This window comes from Pinus tabuliformis, chromosome 3_2, assembly GCF_031772625.1.
Source record: "Pinus tabuliformis cultivar Carrire ecotype Pingquan chromosome 3_2, CPIR1, whole genome shotgun sequence".
Lineage (NCBI taxonomy): Eukaryota > Viridiplantae > Streptophyta > Pinopsida > Pinales > Pinaceae > Pinus > Pinus tabuliformis.
The window spans coordinates 687,446,227-687,469,946 of NC_142302.1; positions in this window are offsets into that span (position 1 = coordinate 687,446,227).

Below are 23,720 nucleotides of genomic sequence, written 5' to 3' on the forward strand. Positions count from 1 at the left end.
TTCTTGCGAGATAATTTGATTTGAAGAAATGAGTTAATCCATGTCATTAGTCAAATGAGCAGGACTTCGCACATATGGTACTATTATCTTGTATGATTGATTATGTTTTCGTTTAATTAGTGACAACACTTTACTTTCATGAATTGTATGTGAGATTTATTCTTTCTGTTAAGCTTTAATTGCACTATTGTATGATGCCTAGCTGAAATTGTTGATTTTCATATATAACTCATCATATATGCGATATATTTTATAAATTTTTTTGACTAACTGTTTAGTCAAAGAAATTATCTTTATACGTTATCATCTCTATTTATGCATGATTGATCTTTATTATCACATGTTAAACAAATATCTTTGTAGATCGCATACCACACAGGAATACCCGGGTTTATATTAGAATAAGTTAGTTAGAGAATTGCATGATAGAATAAGTCATTTAGATTATCATTATTCTATTGAAAACACTCATGAACCACCCACTCTCATCTTAAAACCCACACTGGGAAATTGGTCCCATTATCCCCAGCCGGAGCCACCACTTTAAACGTAAAAGGAGTTGTCTTAAGGTCCGGACCGGGTGGTTATCCCCCATGTTGGGGCAGCAGAATTCTGAGGCCGCAACAACAACTAAAAGAAATTTTCTACAGGAAGGAAGAAAGTTGCTACATGAAAGTGTTGAACAGCTATAGAACAAATCACGGAGGCCACCAGGGCCATGAATGAGGCACAATGAGGTCACTAAGTTTCTCAGAGGATGAGAAACACTTTCAGCAGGGGGTATGATGGCCCTCCAAATTAGACAGAAATTAAGGCCCATCTGACCATCCTTCAACACATTAAACCTCTCTTTTTTCATTAGATAACATATTTTTAACTTTAATATGTTCATTAGGAAGGTTTATGGATAATTGCATATTTGTGCCTAATATTATTTATTTTCGTAGAATATTGTGAGAATATTGGGTAGATTATGAAGATTTGGAGGAGATAATTTAGGGACTTGCTCCCTACTACATGATGATCAATATTGAATAGTAAATCAACTCGATATCATGAAATCATGCACAAATTCTGGAGCTCCAATGATTGAGAAAATCTAGGAATGTCTTCCCTATCATTTAATGCAGATTCCTAGTGTTGGGAACTAGATCCACTATTTGAGGGATTTTGGAGGGGAAAGCTTCCTCCTTTCATGGGTAATTCTTCTTAATCATTTTTTATAAGTACCAAGTCGAATTTTCCTCTAGGGGTTGATTTTTATTAGTCTTCTTGTGGGGAGAACTCGTATTTTTGCAGCTCCACTTTCATTTCTTGCAGGGATGTAATTGTATTGATGGAAATAATAAAGATTTGTTCCATGTTCATCTTCTAAATCTTGGTCTCCTTCATAGGACTCTGAGCTTCCTTGGGCTTGGCCATCCCAGGAGCATCAAAGCCCTTTTGTATCATTTATTTTTCTTCCTTTCACTTCTTATTCACATGCATCTCTTGTTCTTGTCTTTTTCTATTTTTGCATTTAGTATTAATGATTTCTTGTTGTAGGATTGGGTTAAATGGTTGAAGTAAGTTATTTTGCAGGATCACAAACTTCATTTCCTCCTTGGTCTTAGCACCTAAATCTGCCCTAGGCTGAAGGAAGGCAAAATTCAGGGTAACCACAAACCACGCTCAGTCTGGTAGCTAGCCCTACCAAAACAAGAGAGGGCTCTCTCTGAGTCATGCTCAGTGAATAGATAAGCAAAAAATGGTCTTAGATGACTTACAATGAAATATTGATCTTAGGCTAGTAAGTGACTATGGATACAAGAAACAATTTTTATGAATGACCAAGCTTCTGGGATGGTATGGGACCAACGGTCAGCAAAGAACAGAGAATTTAATACAAAGGCACAGATTACTTTGTGAGGAAAGGCAGGTGGAAAGTGTAGCAATTTAGTTTGGAATAACACGGAATGGAGAGATTTCTGAGGAGTGTGAAAAGGGCATAGGAACATCAATCCTTTTCAAGATAAGAAGAACACTGAACATGAAATTTTCCCACAGGCAGAGCAATAAAATTGAATTCTATCTAATCTCACTCAGAAAATTTCACTGGAAATGAACATGAATTGAATTATGAAACATAACAAAATACATATGAAAACATAGGAGACACATTTGCTACACTCGCAACCATAAGAATCTCATGAAATAGAGCCGCTGCCTTTCATTAATTCTCTGTGAAAAATACACAGTGAAGAAACAGAGTTTCTTTCCCACAGTCTCCCAGAAGTTACAAACCCACCAACCCTTTGCAAATAGCTTGCATACAATATATAGAATGTGCCATGAAGAGATAGAATTCCCAAGGGTTGGGGAGTTACTTGAATCATTATAAAATGGAGATGAAGAGCCAACCATCAGCTACAGGTGCAGCGTTACAAACATGACAAATGGCTTGGGTGACCGTTTGCCTTCCTTCGCCACTTGGATAGAAGCCAATCTGGGGAAAAAATACTTTAAATGCCGCCTTTGGTGCCAAAAAACCGAAGTGTAGATGAGCGGGCCCACTTGGAGAAGTCGCGAATCGAAAATTCGCAAAACGGAAGCAAATTTGGCAATTTTTCCTCTGTGCGCCGCGCCATTTTCTCTGTGCATCGCGCTACTTTGGGGCCTATTTTGGGGCACTTGAAGGTGTCCAAAATGTGCCCAAGTGGGCTTTTTGGAAAGCCTGTCCTGTCTACTTTCTAACCCAACTAGAATTTCTGAATTTGGTGCTCATTTGCCCCTCCAAATCTTCATTCTCCCAAGACTGCTTCCTGTGTGTCGAAAAAGGGGCAGAGAGGCCATTTTGTGGGTGTTTTTGACCTCCTGAAGACTCAGATCTTGACCAAATTTCTTGTCCGGGCACCAGTAGTCGTGATTTTCCATGCTGAATCCAAAAATGCAAACCATTCCTCATTTGGAGCTCTAGATTTTTAGCCCAAAAATTTGTCATGTGACCCAAAATGCCCCAAAACTGCTCCAAGTTTCTTGTCCGGGCACCAGTAGTCATGATTTTTCATGTTGAATCCAAAAATGCAAGTGGCGCGGCGCATATAGCCTGTGCGTAGCGGTTTTTGCAGGAGACTTTTGGAGGCCTTCCCGGTGTCTAAATTGGGTACAGAATAGCTCATTGGAAATTTCTTTGAGTCTACTTTCCAACCCATCTGGAATTTTTCAATTTGGAGTTCATTTGCCCTGTCAAAAATAAATCTCCCAAGACTGGTCAAAATGTGCCAAATGAGGCTGCCTCAAGGCAGAGTGCTATTACAGTCAAAATTTGAATGCCTTTCTCAACTCCAAATTGAGCTCATGATAGCTCTTTGGAAATATCTTTGTGTTTAGTTATCATTTTACTCATCAAGCAAGTCATTTGGCCAACTGAGCTAGGAGAAAATTTGATTTTCCCAAGGTCACTTCAGAGGTGCATCAATTCTCCCAAGGCAACTATATTTTTGGCATTTCTCCAAAACCATGACACCTGTGTAAAAATTGGAGGTTTTTCTTCCTTGGCATGTTTTGGACAAAAACCTCTCTCAATGTTCAAAAATTCATCTTTTATTGCTCAGAAACATCATTTGAGTGAAACCTATCCTGATGTGTGGAATAAGGGATTTGTCGAAATGAAGCGAAATGAAGGGGATAAGCGGCTTCTGAATTCTTGGGAAAATTCTTGGAAGTAGGGAGGGATGTTAAGAAGCAGGGGAAAGTGGAATTTTAAATATTGAGTGAGGGAAAGGGGTCCAAAAAGGCAAAACATAGGTCCAACCTAGAAAATTGCCAGGTTGTAGCAAGAAACTAGGGTTTGTGCAAAAATGAGGAATTTGGCGGATCTGAGTGATGGGAAGTGTTTGATCAGGTACTTTAAGGATAGGGGGAGATGTATGAACATCAGGATACAAGTTTTGCCGATGATTTGGCCGTCCAAGACAAATTGCCTTCAAAACCCTAGGAGAGGGAAATGACCTTACCTAGGCGCAACTGAAGAATGAACAAGGTGTAAAATGACCTAGTGGGACTTGACATGATAATGACAACTCTCTGAATGATGGTACACTTAGCTGAACGGTGACATGGACTGACATTTGGACAACTTTGACAAGGGTAAAATCAAACCCTAGACCTAATGCCTAGTGACCAAATTTTTCTTGAAGACTGACTGAAATGAAAAAATTTGACCTTGACACCTTAAAATCACTTTGTAAGAGCATGTTTGATCACTGGAGGAAGGCTGCAAAGACTGACACTAACATTGGCTCCAATAGGGATGGCAGCTCCAGCTCCTTGGAGGTGCCAAGAACTGCAGATCTTTGGGTGAGCAGACAGTGCCTTCGTCCATTGGGCTATGGAGTCAAAACATGGAAACTGACATTATGCAGATGAACTCTGACTGAAGACTCAAAATGAAAACCATAATAAAACCAGACATGACTAAATCCTAACTAACAAACTGGAAAGATGCTCATATTTGAGCTTATTCAGCAAACCTACCCTAATTACTCTTTCCACCACTCGGTCAAGTGAGATGGAACAACTAATGCAACCAGGTAAGAATTATGGCTGATATTTGATTTCTTCCCAAATTCTTTCTGATGCGCAGGAAAAGGGAAGAATCGAAAGGCAGCTCCCATGGAAACTTGGAATCAAGTTCACTGCTGACAAACTTGCAAAGCGTGAATTGGCTAGATGACTTCAAGAATACTGCAAAAGGATCTTCATAAGCATCACCATTGATTTCCATTAACACATTACTGATCTGGTCCAAGTAATCTTCACATCTGGATATTAAACTTTTCCTCACATCTGCACTGTCTTTCTCTGATGATTGCAGCAAACGGTCAAAAGGATCCTAAATTTCGTGAAGAACCAAATTCTGTTGTTGATTCCAAATAGAACCAAAGCCTCCTTTATCAATCTCTTCATATGACTGCAAACTTTGGTAAGGGCTATGAAATGAACAATCTGTTAAACAAGATAATGAAGGTGACCCTTGAAACAAATGATTATCAACATTCTCTTTTGTCGCGTGGTTAGCTGATGAAGAAGAATTTTTACAACAAACAAAATCTAACACATGAGCAAAAGGATCATCAAAAACTTGAGGAGACTTCTATGATGTATCTATTGAAACTGTATGACATCCTATTGGCTGTTCATCCTTTTCTTTAGAGATATTACGAAGGTTCTACCTTATAAATTGAAATGCTTCGTAACACAAGGGTACAAAATCCTCTTGCATCATTAAATCATGTATTTCGGCTACCTCACCTTCATCTGTAATCTGACCTTGAATTGTGTTTGGTGGCTGCAAATCTGGTTCTGTATCCAAAATGATTTCATCAATCATTTCAGGGGAAGATTTCTTATTAACGACCTGCTCAAAAATTTCGCCATTTGTCTCATCCTCAACATTAAAACTGAGAGATTGTTGATTTCCTACAAGCTTTTCATTTGCAGATTTACTATGCAATTTACCCCGCAAAAACTGAAATGATTCAAAACATAAAGGTAAGGAATCTTCTTGTATCGTTTGATCATATAAGCCAGCTTCTATGTCTTCATGTGAAACCTGACTATTAATGGCATTTAGGGGCTCGAACTCTGAATATAAGAAGTCTGGAACAAAGTTTTCATCACCCTCAAGAGGATCCAAATCAAGATTTGTCGATAGCTGATGTCTGATTACATGGAAATTATCTCTGATGAACTGACATGAATTGAAGCACAAAGGCAAAGATCCTTCACTTACTTCAAAATCTGCTGCACTTTCCTCATCGTTTCCATAGCTGATATGCCTCGGTTGATCACTGTACTCGAGCTGCTGTAAGCAAACTTCCTCATCCCATAAACTAGCTGCTGATTTGTCTGCAAGATTAGCTTCTGTTTGGAGAGCATAATCATCATCATCATACTGATCAAACTGAGGCAAATCGTCAGTATAAAACACGTCATCAAGCATACATGTCATATCAACAGGTCTTTCTTCTCCAATATGATCTACAAAACAATCCTTATGACTACTGAGATAAGAAACAAAATGTTTTGGATCAGCCACTTGTTCATGAACGTCATTTTCATCTTTTGCAGTCATTTTCCTCACCATCTCTTCTACTGCACTCACCAAAATGTCAAGATTTTCCTCTAAAGGTGTAGTTTTCTCTGGATCCACGTTTTTCATCTCTTCTTCTTTCAACCTTGCCCTTCTGATCAGCAAATGAGCCTCTACATTTACTGCATTGTTCTGCATCTCTTCAAGTGTTGCGACATTCTTTTCTCTCAGCTGAAACTCCATTTTCGGATCAAAGGCACCCAGGTAGTGCAAGAGAGAAGATCCAGGAGTGGGTCTTATATCAACCGGAATTGAATAATAAACTTGATTAAATCTGGCTGAAAACTATTGTACTGTCTCCCCTGGAAGTTTTTTCAGTTGATTATACTCTTCTACGATAAGGAAAAGGTTCTGTCTGATCCTCCACCTGTCAAGAAAAACTTTGATGAACTGCTGTAAATCTGTGATGCTCGCATCAGGCAGGGCTTTGAACCAACTCTTGACTTTTCCTTGCAAAGAAAGAGCAAAAAGCCTTATACTGACATCTTCTTCATCAATTTCGAAAAGGTCTAGAAAAGTCTCAACATTCTGCACATGTTGCTCAGCATTGACACTCTTACATTCACCGTCAAATCTTGGCAAGTATAGATCATAGTTTTTGGGGAAAGCATGAAGAACAGAAGGTAAAACAAGAGGTTTATACCTATCTAGGATTATAACAGCTATAGGGATATGTACAAGAGCTATGGGATTAGTTTTGTTTTCTTTAGGCTCATCACTTTGCAGAGAATCATCATAAGATGTAGGAAAAGTAAGGAGGCCAGGATCAAAGGGAAACTCACTATTTACACTTTTTGAATAAATCGAGTGAAGATTTTGATCACCTTTATCATACAACAAGTTCTGGAAAACTTTTAGGGAAGCTTCAAGAATAGCAAAGAAGTAATTTACAAGAAAGCAGAGTAGAACCTGAATACCATTCCACTTTGGATACCTGAACTTTGTGTAAGATCCTTCCATTTTCGTAAATAAAGAGTTAGTCCTCTAGTGGAGTCACCATGAAGCACCAATTTTTGGGTTCTTCAGTGAATGGAGTCGCCAGGTGAATGATTTCAGTTGTCTTTTGTCTGATCGTTGTCCACCATCAACCATCATATCTGAACTTGAGATATGTCCTGGGGCAAGACAATCTACAAGCAAACCATTTTGTCCCCAGTGGAGTTGCCACTATGTTAGCACCTAAATCTGCCCTAGGCTAAAGGAAGCCAAAATTTAGGGTAACCACAAACCACGCTCAGTCTGGTAGCTAGCCCTACCAGAACAGGAGAGGGCTCTCTCTGAGTCACGCTCAATGAATAGATAAGCAAAAAATAGTCTGAGATGACTTACAATAAAATATTGATCTTAGGCTAGTAAGTGAATATGGATACAAGAAATAATTTTATGAATTATCGAGCTTCTGGGATGGTATGGGACCAACAGTCAGCAAATAACAGAGAATTTAATACAAAGGCACAGATTACTTCGTGAGGCAAGGCAGGCAGAAAGTGTAGCAATTTAGTTTGGAATAACACGGAACGGAGAGATTTCTAAGGAGTGTGAAAAGGGCATAGGAACATGAATCCTTTTCAACAGAAGAAGAACACTGAACATGAAATTTTCCCACAGGCAGAGCAATAAAATTGAATTCTACCTAATCTCACTCAGAAAATTTCACTGGAAATGAACATGAATTGAATTATGAAACATAACGAAATACATATGAAAACATAGGAGACACATTTGCTACACTCACAACCACAAGAATCTCATGAAACAGAGCCACTTCCTTTCATTAATTCTCTATCAAAAATACACAATGAAGAAACAGAGTTTCTTTCCCACAGTCTCCCAGAAGTTACAAACCCACCAACCCTTTGCAAATAGCTTGCATACAATATATAGAATGTGCCATGAAGATATAGAACGCCCAAGGGTTGGGGAGTTACTTGAATCATTACAAAATGGAGATGAAGAGCCAACCATCAGCTACAGGTGCAGCGTTACAAACATGACAAATGGCTTGGGTGACCATTTGCCTTCCTTCGCCACTTGGATAGAAGCCAATCTGGGGAAAAAATAATTTAAATGCCACCTTTGGTGCCAAAAAACCGAAGTGTAGATGAGCAGGCCCACTTGGAGAAGTCGCGAATCAAAAATTCACGAAACGGAAGTAAATTTGGCAATTTTTCCTCTATGTGTCGTGCCATTTTCTCTATGCATCATGCTAGTTTGGTGCCTGTTTTGGGGCACTTACAGGTGTCCAAAATGTACCCAAGTGGACTTGTTGGAAAGCCGGTCCTGTCTACTTTCTAGCGCACAGGGAGAAAAACCCTGTATTTTGCCCAAAAATTTGTCATGTGACCCAAAATGCCCCAAAAATGCTCCAAATTTCTTGTTCGGGAAACAGTAGTCATAATTTTTCATGCTAAATCGAAAAATTCAAACCATTCCTCACTTAGAGTTCTATATTTTTAGCGCTGCACACAGGGAAGTGGCGTGGCGCACTGGGCTTGAGGCACGACGCATATAGCCTGTGCGTAGTGTTTTTGAAGGAGACTTTTGGAGGCCTTCCGGTGTTCAAATTGGATGTAGGATAGCTTGTTGGAAAGGCCTTTGAGTATACTTTCCAAACCAACTGGAAGTTTTCAATTTGTACTTCATTTGCCCTGTCAAAAATCAAATCTCCCAAGGCTAGTCAAAATGTGCCAAATGAGGCTGCCTCAAGGTAGAGTGTTGTTACAGTCAACCTTTGAATGCCTTCCTCAACTCCTAATTGAGCACATGGTAGCTTTTTGGAAATCTATTTGTGTCTAGTTATCATTTGACTCATCAAGCAAGTCATTTGGGTAATGGCACTAGGAGAAAATTTGATTTTCCCAAGGTCACTTCAGAGGTGCATCAATTCTCCCAGGGCAACTATATTTTTGACATTTATGCAAAACCATAACACCTGTGTAACAAATGAAAGAGGATTTTCTTCCTTGGAATGCTGTGGACAAAAACCTCTCTCAGTTTTCAAAAATTCATCTTTTATTGCTCAGAAACATCATTTGAGTGAAACCTATCCCGATGTGTGGAACAAGGGATTTGTCGAAATGAAGCGAAATGAAGGGGATAAGCGGCTTCTAAATTCTTGGGAAAATTCTTGGAAGTAGGGAGGGATCTTAAGAAGTAGGGGAAAGTTGAATTTCAAAGATTGAGTGAGGGGAAGGGGTCCAAAAAGGCAAAACACAGGTCCAACCTAGAAAATTGCCAGGATGTAGCAAGAAACTAGGGTTTGTGCGAAAATGAGGAATTTGGTGGATCTCAGTGATGGGAAGTGTTTGATAAGGTACTTTAAGGATAGGGGGAGTTGTATGAACATCAGGATACACTTTTTGCTAATGATTTTGCCGTCCAAGAGAAATTGCCTTCAAAACCCTAGGAGAGGGAAATGACCTTACCTAGGCGCAACTGAAGCATGAACAAGGTGTAAAATGACCCAGTGGAACTTGACATGGTAATGAAAACTCTTTGAATGATGGTACACTCAGCTGAACGGTGACATGGACCGACATTTGGACAATTTTGACAAGGGTAAAATCAAACCCTAGACCTAATGCCTAGTGACCAAATTTTGCTTAAAGACTCGCTGAAATGACAAAATTTGACCTTGACACCTTAAAATCACTTTGTAAGAGCATGTTTGATCACTGGAGGAAGGCTACAAAGACTGACACTAACACTTGGAATAGCTTTGGAAGGTCATAGTAATCATTGAGCTACTTGGATTAGTTTGCTTATTCCCAAATCTAAATTTTTGGAAGTCCCTTGTGGCAAATAGTAGTAATGTTTTGCTATTTTTAGAACATGCTAATGAGATTCTATTGAGTTGGTTCCACTTTAATTATATCATAAAAACATTTAGGTTAATGAAAAAATTTATCCCATTTCATTTTCACTTGATTAGGTTAGGAATTTGATAGATTAACTAGCTCACTAGTTCTCGAATTTCTAGATTTTAGACTAGTATTTTTCTGTTATTTTTTAGCATGTGTTAACAGAGGTATTTTTGAGTGATTCCACTTGGAATGGAGACCTAATACATCATATTCAATAAAAAAAAATCCCATCCAATTTGGATTTGATTTTCTTGGTCATTACGGTGAATTATAACATCTTGTAGCAGCCTCTAACTTCCTGTAGCAGCTTCTTGTAGAACTCTTCCAGCATGTATATACTTGCCCAAATTTGCTCAAAAATCTTGGTTTTTGTCCCTTAGGGTTGACTCATAACCCTTAGGCTCTAAATCAATGGTTGAGGAGGAATAAACACCACTTAGGACTTGCCCTTTTACCCCTACAAAACATCTCAACAATTTGGGTTAATGACATATTTATGAATTGGATAATACAATAATGATTTTCTTGATTGCCACATCCAATGAACTTTGTCAATGGATCTAAACTCTTTGAAATGTAATGATTGATATTTATTTCATGATCTTTTCTTTATGCAATTAGAATAGGTTTTCTTTCCTTTTATTTTCTTTCTTGCAATAGGTTAAGGTTTCCATTTCGAGTATTTCCATTTCTGCAATTAGTTTAGGATTTGATTACATTCACTCCATTACATTATGACAGTGAAAGAAGGACACATTGTATGTTTCACATATAGTGTCGATACCTTTTAAGTTTGTACGAATCCCAGGTTGATAATTAAAGTTGGTAGCATTGGGAGTTGCAGCATTCTTGTTGCAATATTGAGGCTCATCTATAGTATCACTTTCATGTCCTGGAATTAAGTGCTTCTGTCAAAAGGTGAGAAGGGTGTTGGCTCTTCTCTCGGCTGTTGAACATGGGGAGTTTTTAACACATGCCATGATATCAATGAAGTAAGTTGTTGTTTAAAATGATGCTAAATGCTGAAAAAATAAGCTAAACTTTTCACTTCCTCCAGATTTTTGAGAGAAATGTGGATAAGAATGTATGTTGTTGCAGCCAAAAGGGGAGAGATATTCCTAGCAGAAAATGAGGGCCCCTATCCCATAATTCTTTTGGGCATAAAAAAGTAGTGTCATTCACCCCATAACAACACAAATTACAAGGAGAAAGGTATGAGAGTGCTATTGTTTTCTTTGTGTGCATTCAAGATAAAGGAAGGTGTGAATTTAAAGGCTAAAAGTAGTGCTTAAAGAGGTTAATGATTAGCAGACGGATCGCTGCTATTGTAAGGATAAAAATAGACAAGAGGAGCGCTCGCTGTTTGTGAGTTATCTTGCAAAGATATTTAGCAGAATAGGAGTTACAATGGCAGCTGGTAGTTAGGTCACACCATTTATTTAAGGTAGTTACCAGCTCTCCATCACCTATTTTTAGGTTTGAATTGCTTTTATGATCACAGAAAGGTATTAAAAAATGATTTCCTCTCCTTATTGTATATGCTAGTTTTGTCATTTGAAGGGATAAATTGGAAAAACCCATAATCCAAAAAAATCATTAAGTCATAATAAAATCAAATTTGGATCTAGATTTATGGTCTTCAAAAACATCATAAATTAGAGAAAGAGTCAGATATGGATATCCTAAATCTACAAAACTGAAAAGTTCAAAAAAAATATCATTTAATATTTGTCCAAATCTAGATATTAGGTGGATACATATTTCTTTGAAGGTCGGATCTGGAAATTTAGCATCCAAATATCCTTGATCTACTATGTGTTGAAATACTTTTAAAAGAAATTCTCGGATCTAGATATCCAAAAATTTCTTCAAAAGGCAGCATAAAAAATTTCCAATATGTGGATACTGAGAATCCAAGTAAATATTATTGTGTTCTAATGAAAATGCAAAATGCAGATAAAGGTTACTATAAAGAATTTTTAATAGGTTTTTAAACAATTTTACAATTTAATTTTAAAGGGAAAAAATTGAGGTGCAATGTAAGAGGAAAATCAAATTTTCAATCAATCTAATCAATTTGATGCTAAAACTAGAAAATTCTTACAAAATTCAGAATTCAAAACGTCAAAATAATTATTTCCTATATGACTATTATAAATATTATTATGAACATAAAATTTAGATTCCATAATTATATGGTGACAATGTTTGTAAATGGTTGATGGTGCGTAATCCTAAAATTACTCCTAGAATCTAACAAATCAACATACCTAGTCCAGACGAGGAGGCTGAGGAAGCTGACAAAATTCCTCCAACGATGACGAGGTGTAACCAAACCTGGCACCAACCAACCAACCTCGCACAAAAATTCCTCTGGCGCCAACCAACCTTGCAAAAAAACCAACAAAAAATTTAAAAAACTGTAAAAAAAAATGTGGAAAAAAGAACAATTCATGCACATACGTGATCGTTTCCTCCAACGAACCGATGGGCCATCCAAAATAGTAGCACTCAACACAATAACAATAACACACTAACAACGCAGAATATTCTACAACAACGCCAGGGCCCTCATATATATAAACGTTTTTTTGGATGAAAAACTAGTTCGGCCGAACTATTTTTTTGCTGATTTTTCAACTCTAGAAAAAAAAGCCATTTAACGGTCGACGTTAATCTAAAAGGCCAATTATTCGACAAAATGTTAGTATAATAGTTCGGCTGAATAAATATAGAAAATTCGACTGAAGAAAATTTTGGTTCGGCCGAAAAATTGAGATTGTGAAATTTTCCAGGGAATTTCTCACAAAAGTGTAACCCAACTTCACGTTTTCACCCACCTGTACCTGTACTCTGCTGTAACATGTGCTAGAACTCCATGTACTTTTTATCCTGCTAACCTACCTGTAAGACCTGAGCCTGTAAATATGTCTCATAAGAACTCAAAGTTGTTAAGTGGTTCACTTGTATCCGCCTGCTAAGAGCATCTGCAACCTTGTTCTCTTTACCTTTAATGTACCTGATCTCAAAGTCAAACTCGTTGAATGTGTCCAACCATCTAGCTTTCCCAGAATTGAAATTTGGTTGGTCAAATAGATGCCTCAATACACTGTGATCACCCATCAGTACAAATCTCCTACCAAGAGAATAGTGCCTCCACATCTTCAATACATGGATGATCACTGCCAACTCAAGATCATGTGTCGGATAATTCTACTTGTGCTCATTTAGCTTTCATGACTCATAGCATATTACATGTCCCTCATGCATAAGAACTCCGCCAAGTCCTCTTTTGCAAGCATCCTTGCATACCACAAATTCTTTGTCTAGATCTACAATCCTTAGCACTAAATCATGTGTCAACAATTGTTTCAACTGCTAAAAACTTGTTGCACATTCCTCTGTCCATTGAAAATTCTTACCTTTCCTTTGTAATGTTGTGATGGGATATGCAATCTGTGAGAAGTTCCTGATGAACCTCCTGTAATAACCTATTAACCCCATAAATGATCTTACCTCATCCACATTCCTAGGAGCGGCCCACCCCATGATATCCCTTATCTTTTCTGGATCTACTACTATGCCTTCCTTGGAAACCACATGTCCCAAGCAATGTACCTTTGTCTGAAAGAAACTGAATTTTCTAAACTTAGCATACAACTAATGCTCTCTTAGCAATCTCAATACTGCTGCTAAATGTTCGGCATGCTCTTCTTCACTCTTAGAATATATCAAGATGTCATCAATGAACATAATAAAAAAAAATCCAAATAAGGACACAACACATTATTCATCAAGTACATAAAAGTAGTTGGAGCATTAGTCAAACCAAATGGAACTACAACAAACTCATAATGTCCATACATGGTCCAGGAATATGTCTTGTAAATGTCATCCTCCTGTATGTGTACCTGATGATAACCGGATCTCAGATCAATCTTCGAGAACACTACTGCTCCCTTCAACTGATTGAACGAATCATCAATCCTCGACAACATCTACTTGTTCTTAATGGTCATTTGTTCAACTTCCAGTAATAAATGCACAACCTTAGAGTATCATCCTTCTTCTTCACAAAAATTACCAGTGCGCCCCATGGTGATACACCTGGGCTAATGTATCCCTTTTCAAGCATTTCCTTCAACTACAACTTCAGCTCTACCAACTCTGGAGTGATCATCATGTATGGTGCTTTTGATGTTGTTGCTACCCCTAGTACCAACTCAATAGAAAATTCTACTTCTTTGTGAGGCAGAAACTCTGAAATATCTGTGGGAAATACATCTTGAAATTGTTGTAAAACCGAGTACTTTCTCAAAACATCCACATCCTCAACTTCCTTACCTTTGTCACTAGAAATATGTACTGCAAATAAAACACACCCTTTTATGCGACTACGCTTTTCCTGGATAGTTGTCACCATCCTAACTAATGTTTCTTTCTTCTTACCCTGTAAGACTCTCTGTTCTCCATTATCATCCAAACACTTAATGGCTTTGTCATAACAGTCCACCTTGTTCCTATGGAGATACAACCAATCCATACCCAAAATCATACTATATGATCCCAACGGTAATACATTCAAATGTGTTGATGTAGGTATACCATTCAACTCAAATGCACAAGCTCTTATCCAATGATGAACTTTCTTCTTTGTACCTATAGCCAACTACACTAACCAAGACTTTTCATTTACTTCTCTATTCAAACCACACTTATCCACCAGGCCAGGATTAACATAACTATAATTATATCTAGGGTCAATCAAAATAGAAACATCTTGATCACAAAACTTACCATCTATCTCGATGATATATGCCTGGTGATCTTCCTGCCTATTATCCAACGTTGCATAGATCTGAGGAGCACTATGTCCAACATCCCTAATCTTTTGTGCCTCCTGGGCACTGTAAATATGTGGTCTACCACCCTGATGTTTTGGACAATCTCTTTGATGATGATCTTTGCCACAAGTCCAACATTGTATGGGCTTCCTATCATCACCCTTGTTCTGCTCAGACCAAATTCTTGTCCTCTATCAGATGCATTGAACTCCTTGTGTAGCGTTGCATTCTCTTTGTTACTTGTTTCCTGAGGCCTTGCCTGTTTCTTGTCCCATTTCCCTTTATTCTTATTATTACCCTTCCATTCTAGCTTAGTCTCAGATCTACGCTTTGATTGCTCATAATAATGATTTATCTTCCGTATGGCCTCCTCCAATTATCTAGGCTCATCAAACTCACTCATACCCTTAAATGCTATCGAAAACCCACTGATGAATCTCTGAATCTTGGCCTTCTCCTCCTTGAGGTAAGGCACATACCTCAATAACTCCAGAAATCTACTAGTGTACTCCTCATCAGTCATTGATCCCATCTTTATCTCATAAAACTATTTTTCCCTATCATCATAGTACCTCTCTGATAGGTACTTCTTCCTGAATAGTCTCTCGAATTTACTCCAGGTCAACTCCTCCTCATAATTATCTCCGACACTCTTTACATCTTCCCACCATATATCTTCTTTACCTTTAAGACTGAATGTAGTTATTATGGCCTTCATTTTCTCTGAGTAATCATGTATCCTGAAGAACTTATTCATTCCAAGAAACCATGCTTCTGCATCCTGTGATTTCTTCATTTCCCCATCAAAGGTAGGTGGCTTTTCTTTCTTGAACCCATCCGGAAAATATCCCCTATCACTCCTCCTGTAAGGATGATAATGATGATGACCATGATACCTGTTAGAACTAGAACTATAATAGTACCTGTGTCCATCACCTCTCATGTCTGGTGTATCCAAGAACATGTCATCCCTGATCATGTCATCTTTGTATGACTTGTGCCCACTATGAGATCTCTTACCATATGCCCCATTAGTCTTATCCTCCTGTCCATAGTTGATCTAAAGTAGTCCCTGCCACTGGAATTCTGACAGACTCTAAATAATTACTGCATTGACTTCTAGTTCTTTCTCATGTGCCTGCATGATTATGTTTTTATCTGCTTTACAACTCCTTATTTCTTCCTTCAAACTCCTCAATGTGCCTACTAGGTTAGAAGAGTTCCCAACACCATGCTACTCATCTGATTTGTAGGGAGAATCTCTGTAATCTACCATCTTTCTAGTCATCTTTGATCTCTTCTTCCTGCAAGGTATATTATGTCAGCTAAACCAAATCATAAACAAACCAATGTACCTTAGTATAGTTCGGGGAGGATATCTCATTTACAAGACCAGCCATATTAGTGAAATATATATATATATATATATATATATATATATATATATATATATATATATATATATATATATATATATATATATATATATATATATATATATATATATATATATATATATATATATATATATAAACTCAATCATATCAACATTTATTCATCATTTAGATCATTATCCAATCATCAATGCATGACCATACCAACCATATGCCATGACCTCATGCACGACAATTATCATCGTGCCAATGTATGCATAACTACATATGAACACTGACACACATAACCAATTCATGACCGACATACACTCACAACAAATATGGTCAACAACGACACCATCAACTTTCATATGTTGACACTAATGCAATCATGACCAACACCATGCATATGAAACAAGCACAAGGACCTATATGAACCGACATGTACATATGATAACACATTCATCCAAGAGGAATGGAAACCAGACATCACCCAAGGAGAACGGAACCATGCTCCGGTACCACTCTGTAACACCCTCTTCCCACATCTACCCAAGTAAATGGGAAACCAGGGTAAACATGTGACAAAGATTTACTATGATATGATTCAACTCCCTATGTAATGGTTATGGAAGTGGAACTGATAGAACACAGACAACCTGACCTTCTACACCTGCAACAGAACCCCCAGGAGCCCTCCAACCCCTCAGTTTCTCCCTTGACATGGGCATGCATGTGACTGGGACCCTCCAGTCGCTCCCACAACAAGGCATGCACGCGATTGGGGACTTTTCCAGGTAGTTTTGTGCCAGAAACTCTGGATTTTGTGCCATTTTTTAGGGCCAAGGCTCAGGCCACTACACAGAGCTCCATGAAACTTCCAGAAATGAAAGGTAACCTCAAAAAAATGATACAAATGATAATAATTGAACAAGGACTTGACTGGACCCCTACTAGCCATGACAGGCATTTCGTCAAGCATGTCACAAATATACATTCTACAGGTTTAAACAATAGATTTGAACATAGGGGTCTCATACTTATCTGAGAATCACTAAGAATCATTGATGCCTCATTGCAATAACTAAATTACCATCTACTAAGCCATATATTCATTGTACATTCAGTGATTAACCAAAACATGATGAGAGCCATATATTATTACTGTCATAAAACTCATTCATAACTAGCATATAACCAACATAAATATCAAGGATATAACAACCATATAAGCCACATATAAACAATTATATTTACCCATAAAATACCAAGGAGAAAGAGAGATCTTATTGATGAATGCAAAGGCCAACCAAGTTCGAGACTTCAATGTTCCACCCAACCATAGATTTGCTGAACCAAGTCTCTCTTCAACCAATCACCCCCATGCCATATTCCAAGCATGAATGTGGATTCTAATAGAACAAATCCATCAAAATCAAACCAGGGCTTCCAGAGGCAAAACCACCTCAACCCTCAACCAATGATTCCACCTCATCATCAGACATCACTATCCATCACCAGATTGGTCTCTACCCAAGCTATCCAGGGCTCCAAAGCGTTTGTTCCAACCAAGGCTCCAAGACTAGTAACTCAACCCACAGTTGTTGTCGGGCTTTAGAGCGTTTATCCAACCAAGGCTCTAGGACTAGTAACTAAACCCACCAAGGGCTCGAGAGAATTTTTCTAACCAAGGCTCCAAGACTAATAACTCAACCCAAGTTGTTACAGGGCTCCAAAGAATTTGTCCAACCAAGGTTCTAGGAACTAATAACTCAACCCACAACCAAAGGAACATGAGAACCAACCAGGAAGCAAAAGGGAAAGACTCCCAAAACACTATGTCTATCCAAGAAATGTCAAGACTAGGCAAAACCACCATCAATCTAGGAAATCTTCCATGCCAATGATAGATCATGACCAAGAAACAACATGCATATGCCATGCATGCCAAAACTAGTAAGGAAGTCATACATGTAACTCGGTACCTGCAAACAAAACCCATTGTAGCTACTGATCCTGATGTCCTCTTTTTCTATCCTGCTTTTTATTTTCCTTCTTTCTCCAAATCCCAAGTATGACATACTCCTCCAAGAATGCTCCAAGAAACTGTAAGTGTATAAGAGTATGAGAGAGAGAATAGAATGAGAGCTCCAAAACTGAACTGATCAAAAGCCATGAAATGATCCTCATAAGACTTTTTTATTAATGAGGCCTCTATTTTCTTCATTTTCCATTATTTTCCTTCATTTTCCTCCTCACATACAACCTGTGACCTTTCAGCTTCCTTTTCTCCTAATTTCCATTATTTTCTTAAATAAATGTCAATAAATGTCACTTAGCCTTTCCAAAGCCTTAGCTATTTCCTTTGCCAATTTCCATAGCCATAATAAACCAAATGAACACCCACACTAGGATAATTTTCACAACATTCAGCTTGGAATACGTGTCCCATGACCATGGTTATTATTTTTCCTATATTAACTTTTATTACATGTATTTTTTACGAGGGTTGTTACAGTCAACCATGGCAGTTTGATAGGAAAGTGATACATAATGGAGAGATAAATTGCTACAAGTTTGAAAATGATGGCATCAAACCTAATCTTGTACCATCGAAATAAGAGAGTGCAACTAAAACAATCATCCCAAAAACACTTTTGTTAAGTGGTAAATAATTTCTACAACAGGTGGAGAAAGAGGAGTTCAGTTATGGCGTAATCTACAAACCAAAGGTAATACTTGTGCACATTGAAATTGCAAATTTATCTATTGAAATTTAGGAAATGTTGCATGAATTTAATGATATTGTAGTAGATGATTTTCCAAGAAAGTTTCCACCCAAAAGAAGCATAAACCATCACATAGATTTGATATCAGGAGCAAGCCTTCCAAATAAGGTTGCATATCAAATGATACCAAAGGAAAATGAAGAAATAGGGAAACAAGTTCAATAGTTGTTATATAAAGGGTTGATAAGAGAGAGCTTGAGTCCATGTGTTGTGCCTACATTACTAAGTCCAAAGAAGGATGGAGAGTGGAGGATGTGTACAGATTCCAGAGCAATGAACAAGATCATGATTAGATACAAGTTTCCATTGCCACTGATGGATTATATGATGGATTGTTTGAGTGGAGCAACTTACTTTTCAAAGATTTATCTGAAAAGTGGTTACCATCAAATTATGATCAAAGAAAGTGATGAGTGGAAGACATCTTTCAAGACCAATGGAAGATTGTACAAACGGCTAGTCATTCCATTTGGACTAAAAAATTCACCCAATACATTCATGTGGTTGATGAATGAAGTCTTGAAAGAGTTCATTGGTAAGTTTGTTATTGTTTACTTAGATGATATCTTAATTTTTAGTAAAACTAAAATGGAGCACCTTAGACATGTGAGATATGTTTGGGAGACATTGCAACAAGTTGCTAATTAACATGAAGAAATTTACTTTTATGAAACCTGAGTCAGTATACTTAGGTTTAGTCATTTCAAAATATGGACTAAAAATGGATCCTGAGAAAATAGAGGCAATTGTGTATTGGACTTTACCCAAGAGCATCTTCGAAGTTAGAAGTTGTCATGGGTTAGCCAACTTCTATCAAAAGTTTATCAAAAACATCAGTGGTATTCGTGCACCTAACATGGATACAATTAAGAAGGATAGACAACCATTTTGTTGGATAACAATAACAGAGGAAAGTTTCCAGCTATTGAAGAAGAGGATCACTTAGATACTAGTGTTGAAGTTTCCCAACTTTAATAAGCTTTCCCAAATAAGATGTGATGTTTGTGGGACAACTATTGGAGTTGTACTAAGCCAAGAAGATAAACCTATTACATATTTCAACGAGAAGTTAAGTGACTCAAAACATAAATAATCTTCTTATGACAAATAATTATATGTTGTGGTTCAAGCTTTGAAGCATTGGAGGCACTATTTAATGCCTAAGGAGTTTGTTATGTTCTTTGATAATTTTGCATTACAGTATATAATGCATCATCACAAGTTGAATCAAAATCATGCCAAGTGGGTTGAATTTATGCAGATTTTTGCCTTTGTTATGAAGCATATAAGTGGACGAGAAAACAAGGTAGTCAATGCTTTAAGTAGGAGAAGTTTGATCATGTAAGAGAGTCAAGTGAAACTTTTAGGTTTTGATTATTTGAAGGATTTGTATGAAGTTGATGTTGATTTTCAAGAATCTTTTGATGCATGCAAGAATCGTGTAAACAAAGATAGCAACCCATGGAAAGAGATCATGTTGCAAGATGGTTTGTTATTAAAGAACAACCGACTATGTATTCTCAATTGTTCTATGAGAGAGAACTTGATACAAGAAAATCACAATAGAGGGTTGGTAGGACATTTTGGTGTTGATAAGAAACTTGGGCAGCTGAACCATTTTTATTTCTAGCCAAATATGAGAGTGGATGTGTAAAAATATGTGAGTAGGTGTAGGATGTGTTAGCATGCAAAAGGAAAGAGTCAAAATGTTGGACTATATACTGCTTCACATATTCCCTATAGACCATGGGACTCAGTGAGTATGGATTTTGTTTTGGTTTTACCAAAGCCTCAACGAGGTAATGACTCAATACTTGTAGTTGTGCACAAATTTACGAAAATGGCTCATTTTATTCCATGTTACAAAACTAGTGACGCTACACATGTGGCTAATTTGTTTTTCAATGAGATTGTTCGATTACATGGTTTGTTGAAGAGTATAATTTTTGACAGGGACACAGGGTTTATAGGGACTTTTTGGAGAACCTTATGGAAGAAACTTAGAACCAAGTTAAAATTCAACTCATATTATCATCCACAGTCTAATGGATAGACCGAAGTGGTGAATAGAAGTCTTGGGAGCATATTGAGAAGCCTTGTGGGTAGTAAACCCAAGCAATGGGATCATGTATTAGCTCAAGTTGAGTTCGCATTTAATGATTCACCAAGTAGGAGAAAAAGGAAATGTCTATTTCATATTTTGTATGGGATGCATCCAAAGGGAGTTTGTGAAATATGAGATTTAGGCATATTAGAACACACAAGTGTTGAAGGAGAATATTTTGCAGTATAAATGAGTGAATTGCATGACCAAGTTAAGCAGAGGTTACAAGTTAAAAACTCCAAATAGAAGCAAAATGTATATTTAAAAAGAAGGGAAGTGAACTTTGAAGTAGGAGACATAGCCTTAGTGCACCTAAGACAGGAGAGATTTCCAGGAAAGAAGTATAATAAAAATAAGATGAAGAAAATAGGTCCTTGCAAGATACTTGGTTAGTTTACTACAAATGCTTAAGAACTAGAGTTACCTACATGTATAGGTATTTCACCTATTTTCAATGTAACTGATTTGTACCTTTATCTAGTTGGTGACAAACACTCATCTATAGTAAACGCAGATAGTGACGAAGTCAGTGAGCAACAATGGGTAAAACAAATGCCTATGGAAAAAACATTGGAGGCTGAAATGATTTTGGACACAAAGTTGCAAAGCAAATAAGAGGAAAGGAATATTTGGAGTAATTGGTGAAGTGGAAAGGTCGTTCAGTTGAGGATTCTACTTGGATGAGTGTTTCATCTCTACATAAAGTAGGTTATTATGTAGAAGACCTTATGATCAGGAGCTCATAAATATTTATTTCCTGGGGAGCTTCATGCAGGTCCATTAGGCGAGCACAAAATTTGATGAAGTCTAGATAAGATCTTACCAGTGTGATGGTATGGTCATGTGGTAATGCTGGGGGGGGGGGGAATTTTTTGTAGGTTTTAATCCTGTATAGAAATTACCTGTAAACGGATTCTTAAAAATAGAAAATATATAATGGAGAGAAACACAAAACAAATACACAGAGATTTTCCCCTAGATCCCAAAACCAGGACTACCAGATTGATTTTTCATTATAGTCCTTTCAATGTTACAACACATATATATATATTATGTCGAAGCATTCATAAACCCCAATCCATTAACCCTGGTTTAGAACATAACCATAGTTCCCTTGACCAGATTTATAAGATACCATGAGAATAAAATCATCATGCCCAAAACCATGTGAAAAACATGCACAAAACCATAGGTAGGTCCATCCACCTAATATAGGGTCCAAAAAAAAAAATACGGGGCACTGCCCCGGACCCCGTGTAGGGGGGGCTACTGCCCCCCCACGCATGAGGCTAGTCATTGAAAGAATATAAAACACACCCAACATTCTCCCACTTGTTGTTTTCTTTCCACAGGATAACTTAGTCATTGGTCTAGCCCTGGAACACCCATTGTTTCTCTACACCAACAAAACTTCTCAGTGCTCACAGACTTCGTCAATGCATCTGCAACATTCTTTGAAGTGTCCACCTTTACCAACAACACCTTTTTGTCCTCAACCATATCCCTCACAAAGTGATACTGAACATTAATGTGCTTTGTTTTTTAATGATAAGTAGGGTTCTTTGCCAATAAAATTTCACTTTGGTTGTCACAGTCTATCCTTATAGCTTGCTATACCAACCTCATACTTGAACATAATCTCTGCAACCAAACTGCTTCCTTGCTTGCATGAGTGACTGCCATGTATTCTTCCTCTGTAGTTGAAATTGCCACTACAGACCGTTTCTTGCTCATCCAACTGACTGCACCTCCAAATAGGTTAAACACATACCCACTTGTAGATCTTCTCTGATCTAGATCTCCAACCCAGTCTACATCAACAAAGCCATGGATGTCCAAAACTTTGTCCAATCCTAGTCTTTCTTGGTAGAAAAAACCATAATCACTAGTGCTACGCAAATACCTAAAAATTGGCTTCACTTATGTCCAATGCTCCTTTCCTGGTTTTAACATAAACCTGCTCAATACTCCCACTGCATGTGCAATGTATGGTCTAGTACAGACCATTGCATACATCAGGCTACTAACTGCGCTTGCATATGGAACACGTGACATGTCCTCTTCCTCTTCTTGTGTCTTGGGACATTGTTTAGCAGATAGCTTCATAGCTACAGGAATAAGAACATTCACTGGTTTACTATCATGCATATTAAACCTCTGCAGTATTGTCTCGACATACTTCCTCTGGTTTAAGCAGAGCTTCCTCTTTGCCCGATCTCATTTAATTTCCATGCCCAAAATATATTTTGCAGCACCGAGATCCTTCATGTCGAATTTGGAGGACAATTGGGTCTTCAAATCCTAGATAATTTCTTTGTCATTTCCAATCAGCAACATATCATCCACATACAAGACTAGATAAATAACATGGTCACCAATTAATTTAAAATACACACAAGGATATGCTATGCTTCTGGTGAAGCCAAGTCTCTATCTATATGTATCAAATTTCTTATACCACATCCTAGCTGACTGTTTTAAACCATATAGAGAATTTTTTAACCTGCATACCAATTCTTTCTTACCCTTCACCGCAAAAACTTCAGGTTGCTTCATGTAGATCTCTTCTTCAAGATCCCCATGAAGAAATGATGTCTTCACATCCATCTGTTCT